We start from the raw sequence: 16,001 nt of genomic DNA on the forward strand, positions 1-16,001 counted from the left end.
TGCTAGATTTCGCCGGTTTTTCGACTTTTTGGATTTTTCTCCTTTTAGCCTTTTTCTCATTATAGATGGGCTTTATAATGATAATTATCATCATTATTGTCATTATCATCATCATTATTATCATTACTGTCATTATTGCCCTAATTACCCTTAATATAGTCATTATAATAATCATTATCTAAATTATTAATGTCATTTTCATCATTATAATGATTTTAATAATGATATTGACAATAATGATAATTCTTGAGATAATAACAATAATGATAATGATTATAATAACAATAATAATAATGATTATAATAAGAATAATGGCCGGGATATATTTAATTTTATTTTTATTTCTATCATTGTCGTTATTATTAGTGTTATTAGTAGGAAAATCATTAGAATATTGTTGAGTATTCTTATTATCGCAATTATTAGGCAAATCATCATTATAACTATCATTATATAATTTTTATCATAATTATTGTCCTAATTACTCGCATGATTATCATTATTACCGTCATTATTGATGGGGTTATCATCAAAATCATCCTAATTAGTAGAATTATTGCTAAAATCATCATAATCATCATTTAAACTGGAAAAAGGGGGGTTTTCGACTCATCTCTCAGAAGGCTGTATTTTGCTAGATTTCGCCGGTTTTTCGACTTTTGGGATTTTTCTCCTTTTAGCCTTTTTCTCATTATAGATGGGCTTTATAATGATAATTATCATCATTATTGTCATTATCATCATCATTATTATCATTACTGTCATTATTGCCCTAATTACCCTTAATATAGTCATTATAATAATCATTATCTTAATTATTAATGTCATTTTCATTATTATAATGATTTTAATAATGATAATGGCAATAATGATAATTCTAGAAAGAATAACAACAATAAAATTTATTATAATAACAATAATAGCCGTGTTATAATTACTTTTATTATTATTTCTGTTATCATTGTCGTTATTATTAGTGTTATTAGTAGGAAATTATTAGAATTGTGTTGATTATTGCTATTATTGCAATTATTACGCAAATCATCATTATAAGTATCATTGTATAATTATTATCATAATTATTGTCCAAATTACTCTCATAATTACCATTATTACCGTCATTATTGTCATTATTGATGGGGTTATCATCAAAATCATCCTAATTAGCAGAATTAATGGTAAAATCATCATAATCATCATTTAAACTGGAAAAAGGGGGGTTTTCGACTCATCTCTCAGAAGGCTGTATTTTGCTAGATTTCGCCGGTTTTTCGACTTTTTGGATTTTTCTCCTTTTAGCCTTTTTCTCATTATAGATGGGCTTTATAATGATAATTATCATCATTATTGTCATTATCATCATCATTATTATCATTACTGTCATTATTGCCCTAATTACCCTTAATATAGTCATTATAATAATCATTATCTAAATTATTAATGTCATTTTCATCATTATAATGATTTTAATAATGATATTGACAATAATGATAATTCTTGAGATAATAACAATAATGATAATGATTATAATAACAATAATGGCCGGGATATATTTAATTTTATTTTTATTTCTATCATTGTCGTTATTATTAGTGTTATTAGTAGGAAAATCATTAGAATATTGTTGAGTATTCTTATTATCGCAATTATTAGGCAAATCATCATTATAACTATCATTATATAATTTTTATCATAATTATTGTCCTAATTACTCGCATGATTATCATTATTACCGTCATTATTGATGGGGTTATCATCAAAATCATCCTAATTAGTAGAATTATTGCTAAAATCATCATAATCATCATTTAAACTGGAAAAAGGGGGGTTTTCGACTCATCTCTCAGAAGGCTGTATTTTGCTAGATTTCGCCGGTTTTTCGACTTTTGGGATTTTTCTCCTTTTAGCCTTTTTCTCATTATAGATGGGCTTTATAATGATAATTATCATCATTATTGTCATTATCATCATCATTATTATCATTACTGTCATTATTGCCCTAATTACCCTTAATATAGTCATTATAATAATCATTATCTTAATTATTAATGTCATTTTCATTATTATAATGATTTTAATAATGATAATGGCAATAATGATAATTCTAGAAAGAATAACAACAATAAAATTTATTATAATAACAATAATAGCCGTGTTATAATTACTTTTATTATTATTTCTGTTATCATTGTCGTTATTATTAGTGTTATTAGTAGGAAATTATTAGAATTGTGTTGATTATTGCTATTATTGCAATTATTACGCAAATCATCATTATAAGTATCATTGTATAATTATTATCATAATTATTGTCCAAATTACTCTCATAATTACCATTATTATCGTCATTATTGTCATTATTGATGGGGTTATCATCAAAATCATCCTAATTAGCAGAATTAATGGTAAAATCATCATAATCATCATTTAAACTGGAAAAAGGGGGGTTTTCGAGTCATCTCTCAGAAGGCTGTATTTTGCTAGATTTCGCCGGTTTTTCGACTTTTTGGATTTTTCTCCTTTTAGCCTTTTTCTCATTATAGATGGGCTTTATAATGATAATTATCATCATTATTGTCATTATCATCATCATTATTATCATTACTGTCATTATTGCCCTAATTACCCTTAATATAGTCATTATAATAATCATTATCTAAATTATTAATGTCATTTTCATCATTATAATGATTTTAATAATGATATTGACAATAATGATAATTCTTGAGATAATAACAATAATGATATTGATTATAATAACAATAATGGCCGGGATATATCTAATTTTATTTTTATTTCTATCATTGTCCTTATTATTAGTGTCATTAGTAGGAAAATCATTAGAATATTGTTGAGTATTCTTATTATCGCAATTATTAGGCAAATCATCATTATAACTATCATTATATAATTTTTATCATAATTATTGTCCTAATTACTCGCATGATTATCATTATTACCGTCATTATTGATGGGGTTATCATCAAAATCATCCTAATTAGTAGAATTATTGCTAAAATCATCATAATCATCATTTAAACTGGAAAAAGGGGGGTTTTCGAGTCATCTCTCAGAAGGCTGTATTTTGCTAGATTTCGCCGGTTTTTCGACTTTTGGGATTTTTCTCCTTTTAGCCTTTTTCTCATTATAGATGGGCTTTATGATGATAATTATCATCATTATTGTCATTATCATCATCATTATTATCATTACTGTGATTATTGCCCTAATTACCCTTAATATAGTCATTATAATAATCATTATCTTAATTATTAATGTCATTTTCATTATTATAATGATTTTAATAATGACAATGGCAATAATGATAATTCTAGAAAGAATAACAACAATAAAATTTATTATAATAACAATAATAGCCGTGTTATAATTACTTTTATTATCATTTCTGTTATCATTGTCGTTATTATTAGTGTTATTAGTAGGAAATTATTAGAATTGTGTTGATTATTGCTATTATTGCAATTATTACGCAAATCATCATTATAAGTATCATTGTATAATTATTATCATAATTATTGTCCAAATTACTCTCATAATTACCATTATTATCGTCATTATTGTCATTATTGATGGGGTTATCATCAAAATCATCCTAATTAGCAGAATTAATGGTAAAATCATCATAATCATCATTTAAACTGGAAAAAGGGGGGTTTTCGAGTCATCTCTCAGAAGGCTGTATTTTGCTAGATTTCGCCGGTTTTTCGACTTTTTGGATTTTTCTCCTTTTAGCCTTTTTCTCATTATAGATGGGCTTTATAATGATAATTATCATCATTATTGTCATTATCATCATCATTATTATCATTACTGTCATTATTGCCCTAATTACCCTTAATATAGTCATTATAATAATCATTATCTAAATTATTAATGTCATTTTCATCATTATAATGATTTTAATAATGATATTGACAATAATGATAATTCTTGAGATAATAACAATAATGATAATGATTATAATAACAATAATGATAATGATTATAATAAGAATAATGGCCGGGATATATTTAATTTTATTTTTATTTCTATCATTGTCGTTATTATTAGTGTTATTAGTAGGAAAATCATTAGAATATTGTTGAGTATTCTTATTATCGCAATTATTAGGCAAATCATTATAACTATCATTATATAATTTTTATCATAATTATTGTCCTAATTACTCGCATGATTATCATTATTACCGTCATTATTGATGGGGTTATCATCAAAATCATCCTAATTAGTAGAATTATTGCTAAAATCATCATAATCATCATTTAAACTGGAAAAAGGGGGGTTTTCGACTCATCTCTCAGAAGGCTGTATTTTGCTAGATTTCGCCGGTTTTTCGACTTTTGGGATTTTTCTCCTTTTAGCCTTTTTCTCATTATAGATGGGCTTTATAATGATAATTATCATCATTATTGTCATTATCATCATCATTATTATCATTACTGTGATTATTGCCCTTATTACCCTTAATATAGTCATTATAATAATCATTATCTTAATTATTAATGTCATTTTCATTATTATAATGATTTTAATAATGATAATGGCAATAATGATAATTCTAGAAAGAATAACAACAATAAAATTTATTATAATAACAATAATAGCCGTGTTATAATTACTTTTATTATTATTTCTGTTATCATTGTCGTTATTATTAGTGTTATTAGTAGGAAATTATTAGAATTGTCTTGATTATTGCTATTATTGCAATTATTACGTAAATCATCATTATAAGTATCATTGTATAATTATTATCATAATTATTGTCCAAATTACTCTCATAATTACCATTATTATCGTCATTATTGTCATTATTGATGGGGTTATCATCAAAATCATCCTAATTAGCAGAATTAATGGTAAAATCATCATAATCATCATTTAAACTGGAAAAAGGGGGGTTTTCGAGTCATCTCTCAGAAGGCTGTATTTTGCTAGATTTCGCCGGTTTTTCGACTTTTTGGATTTTTCTCCTTTTAGCCTTTTTCTCATTATAGATGGGCTTTATAATGATAATTATCATCATTATTGTCATTATCATCATCATTATTATCATTACTGTCATTATTGCCCTAATTACCCTTAATATAGTCATTATAATAATCATTATCTAAATTATTAATGTCATTTTCATCATTATAATGATTTTAATAATGATATTGACAATAATGATAATTCTTGAGATAATAACAATAATGATAATGATTATAATAACAATAATGGCCGGGATATATTTAATTTTATTTTGATTTCTATCATTGTCGTTATTGTTAGTGTTATTAGTAGGAAAATCATTAGAATATTGTTGAGTATTCTTATTATCGCAATTATTAGGCAAATCATCATTATAACTATCATTATATAATTTTTATCATAATTATTGTCCTAATTACTCGCATATTTATCATTATTACCGTCATTATTGATGGGGTTATCATCAAAATCATCCTAATTAGTAGAATTATTGCTAAAATCATCATAATCATCATTTAAACTGGAAAAAGGGGGGTTTTCGACTCATCTCTCAGAAGGCTGTATTTTGCTAGATTTCGCCGGTTTTTCGACTTTTGGGATTTTTCTCCTTTTAGCCTTTTTCTCATTATAGATGGGCTTTATAATGATAATTATCATCATTATTGTCATTATCATCATCATTATTATCATTACTGTGATTATTGCCCTAATTACCCTTAATATAGTCATTATAATAATCATTATCTTAATTATTAATGTCATTTTCATTATTATAATGATTTTAATAATGATAATGGCAATAATGATAATTCTAGAAAGAATAACAATAAAATTTATTATAATAACAATAATAGCCGTGTTATAATTACTTTTATTATTATTTCTGTTATCATTGTCGTTATTATTAGTGTTATTAGTAGGAAATTATTAGAATTGTGTTGATTATTGCTATTATTGCAATTATTACGCAAATCATCATTATAAGTATCATTGTATAATTATTATCATAATTATTGTCCAAATTACTCTCATAATTACCATTATTATCGTCATTATTGTCATTATTGATGGGGTTATCATCAAAATCATCCTAATTAGCAGAATTAATGGTAAAATCATCATAATCATCATTTAAACTGGAAAAAGGGGGGTTTTCGAGTCATCTCTCAGAAGGCTGTATTTTGCTAGATTTCGCCGGTTTTTCGACTTTTTGGATTTTTCTCCTTTTAGCCTTTTTCTCATTATAGATGGGCTTTATAATGATAATTATCATCATTATTGTCATTATCATCATCATTATTATCATTACTGTCATTATTGCCCTAATTACCCTTAATATAGTCATTATAATAATCATTATCTAAATTATTAATGTCATTTTCATCATTATAATGATTTTAATAATGATATTGACAATAATGATAATTCTTGAGATAATAACAATAATGATAATGATTATAATAACAATAATGGCCGGGATATATTTAATTTTATTTTTATTTCTATCATTGTCGTTATTATTAGTGTTATTAGTAGGAAAATCATTAGAATATTGTTGAGTATTCTTATTATCGCAATTATTAGGCAAATCATCATTATAACTATCATTATATAATTTTTATCATAATTATTGTCCTAATTACTCGCATGATTATCATTATTACCGTCATTATTGATGGAGTTATCATTAAATCATCCTAATTAGTAGAATTATTGCTAAAATCATCATAATCATCATCTAAACTGGAAAAAGGGGGGTTTTCGACTCATCTCTCAGAAGGCTGTATTTTGCTAGATTTCGCCGGTTTTTCGACTTTTGGGATTTTTCTCCTTTTAGCCTTTTTCTCATTATAGATGGGCTTTATAATGATAATTATCATCATTATTGTCATTATCATCATCATTATTATCATTACTGTGATTATTGCCCTAATTACCCTTAATATAGTCATTATAATAATCATTATCTTAATTATTAATGTCATTTTCATTATTATAATGATTTTAATAATGATAATGGCAATAATGATAATTCTAGAAAGAATAACAACAATAAAATTTATTATAATAACAATAATAGCCGTGTTATAATTACTTTTATTATTATTTCTGTTATCATTGTCGTTATTATTAGTGTTATTAGTAGGAAATTATTAGAATTGTGTTGATTATTGCTATTATTGCAATTATTACGCAAATCATCATTATAAGTATCATTGTATAATTATTATCATAATTATTGTCCAAATTACTCTCATAATTACCATTATTATCGTCATTATTGTCATTATTGATGGGGTTATCATCAAAATCATCCTAATTAGCAGAATTAATGGTAAAATCATCATAATCATCATTTAAACTGGAAAAAGGGGGGTTTTCGAGTCATCTCTCAGAAGGCTGTATTTTGCTAGATTTCGCTGGTTTTTCGACTTTTTGGATTTTTCTCCTTTTAGCCTTTTTCTCATTATAGATGGGCTTTATAATGATAATTATCATCATTATTGTCATTATCATCATCATTATTATCATTACTGTCATTATTGCCCTAATTACCCTTAATATAGTCATTATAATAATCATTATCTAAATTATTAATGTCATTTTCATCATTTTAATGATTTTAATAATGATATTGACAATAATGATAATTCTTGAGATAATAACAATAATGATAATGGTTATAATAAGAATAATGGCCGGGATATATTTAATTTTATTTTGATTTCTATCATTGTCGTTATTATTAGTGTTATTAGTAGGAAAATCATTAGAATATTGTTGAGTGTTCTTATTATCGCAATTATTAGGCATATCATCATTATAACTATCATTATATAATTTTTATCATAATTATTGTCCTAATTACTCGCATGATTATCATTATTACCGTCATTATTGATGGGGTTATCATCAAAATCATCCTAATTAGTAGAATTATTGCTAAAATCATCATAATCATCATTTAAACTGGAAAAAGGGGGGTTTTCGACTCATCTCTCAGAAGGCTGTATTTTGCTAGATTTCGCCGGTTTTTCGACTTTTGGGATTTTTCTCCTTTTAGCCTTTTTCTCATTATAGATGGGCTTTATAATGATAATTATCATCATTATTGTCATTATCATCATCATTATTATCATTACTGTGATTATTGCCCTAATTACCCTTAATATAGTCATTATAATAATCATTATCTTAATTATTAATGTCATTTTCATTATTATAATGATTTTAATAATGATAATGGCAATAATGATAATTCTAGAAAGAATAACAACAATAAAATTTATTATAATAACAATAATAGCCGTGTTATAATTTTATTATTATTTCTGTTATCATTGTCGTTATTATTAGTGTTATTAGTAGGAAATTATTAGAATTGTGTTGATTATTGCTATTATTGCAATTATTACGCAAATCATCATTATAAGTATCATTGTATAATTATTATCATAATTATTGTCCAAATTACTCTCATAATTACCATTATTATCGTCATTATTGTCATTATTGATGGGGTTATCATCAAAATCATCCTAATTAGCAGAATTAATGGTAAAATCATCATAATCATCATTTAAACTGGAAAAAGGGGGGTTTTCGAGTCATCTCTCAGAAGGCTGTATTTTGCTAGATTTCGCCGGTTTTTCGACTTTTTGGATTTTTCTCCTTTTAGCCTTTTTCTCATTATAGATGGGCTTTATAATGATAATTATCATCATTATTGTCATTATCATCATCATTATTATCATTACTGTCATTATTGCCCTAATTACCCTTAATATAGTCATTATAATAATCATTATCTAAATTATTAATGTCATTTTCATCATTATAATGATTTTAATAATGATATTGACAATAATGATAATTCTTGAGATAATAACAATAATGATAATGATTATAATAACAATAATGGCCGGGATATATTTAATTTTATTTTTATTTCTATCATTGTCGTTATTATTAGTGTTATTAGTAGGAAAATCATTAGAATATTGTTGAGTGTTCTTATTATCGCAATTATTAGGCAAATCATCATTATAACTATCATTATATAATTTTTATCATAATTATTGTCCTAATTACTCGCATGATTATCATTATTACCGTCATTATTGATGGGGTTATCATCAAAATCATCCTAATTAGTAGAATTATTGCTAAATTCATCATAATCATCATTTAAACTGGAAAAAGGGGGGTTTTCGACTCATCTCTCAGAAGGCTGTATTTTGCTAGATTTCGCCGGTTTTTCGACTTTTGGGATTTTTCTCCTTTTAGCCTTTTTCTCATTATAGATGGGCTTTATAATGATAATTATCATCATTATTGTCATTATCATCATCATTATTATCATTACTGTCATTATTGCCCTAATTACCCTTAATATAGTCATTATAATAATCATTATCTTAATTATTAATGTCATTTTCATTATTATAATGATTTTAATAATGATAATGGCAATAATGATAATTCTAGAAAGAATAACAACAATAAAATTTATTAAAATAACAATAATAGCCGTGTTATAATTTTATTACTATTTCTGTTATCATTGTCGTTATTATTAGTGTTATTAGTAGGAAATTATTAGAATTGTGTTGATTATTGCTATTATTGCAATTATTACGCAAATCATCATTATAAGTATCATTGTATAATTATTATCATAATTATTGTCCAAATTCCTCTCATAATTACCATTATTATCGTCATTATTGTCATTATTGATGGGGTTATCATCAAAATCATCCTAATTAGCAGAATTAATGGTAAAATCATCATAATCATCATTTAAACTGGAAAAAGGGGGGTTTTCGAGTCATCTCTCAGAAGGCTGTATTTTGCTAGATTTCGCCGGTTTTTCGACTTTTTGGATTTTTCTCCTTTTAGCCTTTTTCTCATTATAGATGGGCTTTATAATGATAATTATCATCATTATTGTCATTATCATCATCATTATTATCATTACTGTCATTATTGCCCTAATTACCCTTAATATAGTCATTATAATAATCATTATCTAAATTATTAATGTCATTTTCATCATTATAATGATTTTAATAATGATATTGAATATAATGATAATTCTTGAGATAATAACAATAATGATATTGATTATAATAACAATAATGGCCGGGATATATTTAATTTTATTTTTATTTCTATCATTGTCCTTATTATTAGTGTTATTAGTAGGAAAATCATTAGAATATTGTTGAGTATTCTTATTATCGCAATTATTAGGCAAATCATCATTATAACTATCATTATATAATTTTTATCATAATTATTGTCCTAATTACTCGCATGATTATCATTATTACCGTCATTATTGATGGGGTTATCATCAAAATCATCCTAATTAGTAGAATTATTGCTAAAATCATCATAATCATCATTTAAACTGGAAAAGGGGGGGTTTTCGAGTCATCTCTCAGAAGGCTGTATTTTGCTAGATTTCGCCGGTTTTTCGACTTTTGGGATTTTTCTCCTTTTAGCCTTTTTCTCATTATAGATGGGCTTTATGATGATAATTATCATCATTATTGTCATTATCATCATCATTATTATCATTACTGTGATTATTGCCCTAATTACCCTTAATATAGTCATTATAATAATCATTATCTTAATTATTAATGTCATTTTCATTATTATAATGATTTTAATAATGATAATGGCAATAATGATAATTCTAGAAAGAATAACAACAATAAAATTTATTATAATAACAATAATAGCCGTGTTATAATTACTTTTATTATCATTTCTGTTATCATTGTCGTTATTATTAGTGTTATTAGTAGGAAATTATTAGAATTGTGTTGATTATTGCTATTATTGCAATTATTACGCAAATCATCATTATAAGTATCATTGTATAATTATTATCATAATTATTGTCCAAATTACTCTCATAATTACCATTATTATCGTCATTATTGTCATTATTGATGGGGTTATCATCAAAATCATCCTAATTAGCAGAATTAATGGTAAAATCATCATAATCATCATTTAAACTGGAAAAAGGGGGGTTTTCGAGTCATCTCTCAGAAGGCTGTATTTTGCTAGATTTCGCCGGTTTTTCGACTTTTTGGATTTTTCTCCTTTTAGCCTTTTTCTCATTATAGATGGGCTTTATAATGATAATTATCATCATTATTGTCATTATCATCATCATTATTATCATTACTGTCATTATTGCCCTAATTACCCTTAATATAGTCATTATAATAATCATTATCTAAATTATTAATGTCATTTTCATCATTATAATGATTTTAATAATGATATTGACAATAATGATAATTCTTGAGATAATAACAATAATGATAATGATTATAATAACAATAATGGCCGGGATATATTTAATTTTATTTTTATTTCTATCATTGTCGTTATTATTAGTGTTATTAGTAGGAAAATCATTAGAATATTGTTGAGTATTCTTATTATCGCAATTATTAGGCAAATCATTATAACTATCATTATATAATTTTTATCATAATTATTGTCCTAATTACTCGCATGATTATCATTATTACCGTCATTATTGATGGGGTTATCATCAAAATCATCCTAATTAGTAGAATTATTGCTAAAATCATCATAATCATCATTTAAACTGGAAAAAGGGGGGTTTTCGACTCATCTCTCAGAAGGCTGTATTTTGCTAGATTTCGCCGGTTTTTCGACTTTTGGGATTTTTCTCCTTTTAGCCTTTTTCTCATTATAGATGGGCTTTATAATGATAATTATCATCATTATTGTCATTATCATCATCATTATTATCATTACTGTGATTATTGCCCTAATTACCCTTAATATAGTCATTATAATAATCATTATCTTAATTATTAATGTCATTTTCATTATTATAATGATTTTAATAATGATAATGGCAATAATGATAATTCTAGAAAGAATAACAACAATAAAATTTATTATAATAACAATAATAGCCGTGTTATAATTACTTTTATTATTATTTCTGTTATCATTGTCGTTATTATTAGTGTTATTAGTAGGAAATTATTAGAATTGTCTTGATTATTGCTATTATTGCAATTATTACGTAAATCATCATTATAAGTATCATTGTATAATTATTATCATAATTATTGTCCAAATTACTCTCATAATTACCATTATTATCGTCATTATTGTCATTATTGATGGGGTTATCATCAAAATCATCCTAATTAGCAGAATTAATGGTAAAATCATCATAATCATCATTTAAACTGGAAAAAGGGGGGTTTTCGAGTCATCTCTCAGAAGGCTGTATTTTGCTAGATTTCGCCGGTTTTTCGACTTTTTGGATTTTTCTCCTTTTAGCCTTTTTCTCATTATAGATGGGCTTTATAATGATAATTATCATCATTATTGTCATTATCATCATCATTATTATCATTACTGTCATTATTGCCCTAATTACCCTTAATATAGTCATTATAATAATCATTATCTAAATTATTAATGTCATTTTCATCATTATAATGATTTTAATAATGATATTGACAATAATGATAATTCTTGAGATAATAACAATAATGATAATGATTATAATAACAATAATGGCCGGGATATATTTAATTTTATTTTTATTTCTATCATTGTCGTTATTATTAGTGTTATTAGTAGGAAAATCATTAGAATATTGTTGAGTATTCTTATTATCGCAATTATTAGGCAAATCATCATTATAACTATCATTATATAATTTTTATCATAATTATTGTCCTAATTACTCGCATGATTATCATTATTACCGTCATTATTGATGGGGTTATCATCAAAATCATCCTAATTAGTAGAATTATTGCTAAAATCATCATAATCATCATTTAAACTGGAAAAAGGGGGGTTTTCGACTCATCTCTCAGAAGGCTGTATTTTGCTAGATTTCGCCGGTTTTTCGACTTTTGGGATTTTTCTCCTTTTAGCCTTTTTCTCATTATAGATGGGCTTTATAATGATAATTATCATCATTATTGTCATTATCATCATCATTATTATCATTACTGTGATTATTGCCCTAATTACCCTTAATATAGTCATTATAATAATCATTATCTTAATTATTAATGTCATTTTCATTATTATAATGATTTTAATAATGATAATGGCAATAATGATAATTCTAGAAAGAATAACAATAAAATTTATTATAATAACAATAATAGCCGTGTTATAATTACTTTTATTATTATTTCTGTTATCATTGTCGTTATTATTAGTGTTATTAGTAGGAAATTATTAGAATTGTGTTGATTATTGCTATTATTGCAATTATTACGCAAATCATCATTATAAGTATCATTGTATAATTATTATCATAATTATTGTCCAAATTACTCTCATAATTACCATTATTATCGTCATTATTGTCATTATTGATGGGGTTATCATCAAAATCATCCTAATTAGCAGAATTAATGGTAAAATCATCATAATCATCATTTAAACTGGAAAAAGGGGGGTTTTCGAGTCATCTCTCAGAAGGCTGTATTTTGCTAGATTTCGCCGGTTTTTCGACTTTTTGGATTTTTCTCCTTTTAGCCTTTTTCTCATTATAGATGGGCTTTATAATGATAATTATCATCATTATTGTCATTATCATCATCATTATTATCATTACTGTCATTATTGCCCTAATTACCCTTAATATAGTCATTATAATAATCATTATCTAAATTATTAATGTCATTTTCATCATTATAATGATTTTAATAATGATATTGACAATAATGATAATTCTTGAGATAATAACAATAATGATAATGATTATAATAACAATAATGGCCGGGATATATTTAATTTTATTTTTATTTCTATCATTGTCGTTATTATTAGTGTTATTAGTAGGAAAATCATTAGAATATTGTTGAGTATTCTTATTATCGCAATTATTAGGCAAATCATCATTATAACTATCATTATATAATTTTTATCATAATTATTGTCCTAATTACTCGCATGATTATCATTATTACCGTCATTATTGATGGGGTTATCATCAAAATCATCCTAATTAGTAGAATTATTGCTAAAATCATCATAATCATCATTTAAACTGGAAAAAGGGGGGTTTTCGACTCATCTCTCAGAAGGCTGTATTTTGCTAGATTTCGCCGGTTTTTCGACTTTTGGGATTTTTCTCCTTTTAGCCTTTTTCTCATTATAGATGGGCTTTATAATGATGATTATCATCATTATTGTCATTATCATCATCATTATTATCATTACTGTGATTATTGCCCTAATTACCCTTAATATAGTCATTATAATAATCATTATCTTAATTATTAATGTCATTTTCATTATTATAATGATTTTAATAATGATAATGGCAATAATGATAATTCTAGAAAGAATAACAACAATAAAATTTATTATAATAACAATAATAGCCGTGTTATAATTACTTTTATTATTATTTCTGTTATCATTGTCGTTATTATTAGTGTTATTAGTAGGAAATTATTAGAATTGTGTTGATTATTGCTATTATTGCAATTATTACGCAAATCATCATTATAAGTATCATTGTATAATTATTATCATAATTATTGTCCAAATTACTCTCATAATTACCATTATTATCGTCATTATTGTCATTATTGATGGGGTTATCATCAAAATCATCCTAATTAGCAGAATTAATGGTAAAATCATCATAATCATCATTTAAACTGGAAAAAGGGGGGTTTTCGAGTCATCTCTCAGAAGGCTGTATTTTGCTAGATTTCGCCGGTTTTTCGACTTTTTGGATTTTTCTCCTTTTAGCCTTTTTCTCATTATAGATGGGCTTTATAATGATAATTATCATCATTATTGTCATTATCATCATCATTATTATCATTACTGTCATTATTGCCCTAATTACCCTTAATATAGTCATTATAATAATCATTATCTAAATTATTAATGTCATTTTCATCATTATAATGATTTTAATAATGATATTGACAATAATGATAATTCTTGAGATAATAACAATAATGATAATGATTATAATAACAATAATGGCCGGGATATATTTAATTTTATTTTTATTTCTATCATTGTCGTTATTATTAGTGTTATTAGTAGGAAAATCATTAGAATATTGTTGAGTATTCTTATTATCGCAATTATTAGGCAAATCATCATTATAACTATCATTATATAATTTTTATCATAATTATTGTCCTAATTACTCGCATGATTATCATTATTACCGTCATTATTGATGGGGTTATCATCAAAATCATCCTAATTAGTAGAATTATTGCTAAAATCATCATAATCATCATTTAAACTGGAAAAAGGGGGGTTTTCGACTCATCTCTCAGAAGGCTGTATTTTGCTAGATTTCGCCGGTTTTTCGACTTTTGGGATTTTTCTCCTTTTAGCCTTTTTCTCATTATAGATGGGCTTTATAATGATAATTATCATCATTATTGTCATTATCATCATCATTATTATCATTACTGTCATTATTGCCCTAATTACCCTTAATATAGTCATTATAATAATCATTATCTTAATTATTAATGTCATTTTCATTATTATAATGATTTTAATAATGATAATGGCAATAATGATAATTCTAGAAAGAATAACAACAATAAAATTTATTATAATAACAATAATAGCCGTGTTATAATTACTTTTATTATTATTTCTGTTATCATTGTCGTTATTATTAGTGTTATTAGTAGGAAATTATTAGAATTGTGTTGATTATTGCTATTATTGCAATTATTACGCAAATCATCATTATAAGTATCATTGTATAATTATTATCATAATTATTGTCCAAATTACTCTCATAATTACCATTATTATCGTCATTATTGTCATTATTGATGGGGTTATCATCAAAATCATCCTAATTAGCAGAATTAATGGTAAAATCATCATAATCATCATTTAAACTGGAAAAAGGGGGGTTTTCGAGTCATCTCTCAGAAGGCTGTATTTTGCTAGATTTCGCCGGTTTTTCG

The sequence above is a fragment of the Penaeus vannamei genome, chromosome 41 (genome assembly GCF_042767895.1).
Source record: "Penaeus vannamei isolate JL-2024 chromosome 41, ASM4276789v1, whole genome shotgun sequence".
Lineage (NCBI taxonomy): Eukaryota > Metazoa > Arthropoda > Malacostraca > Decapoda > Penaeidae > Penaeus > Penaeus vannamei.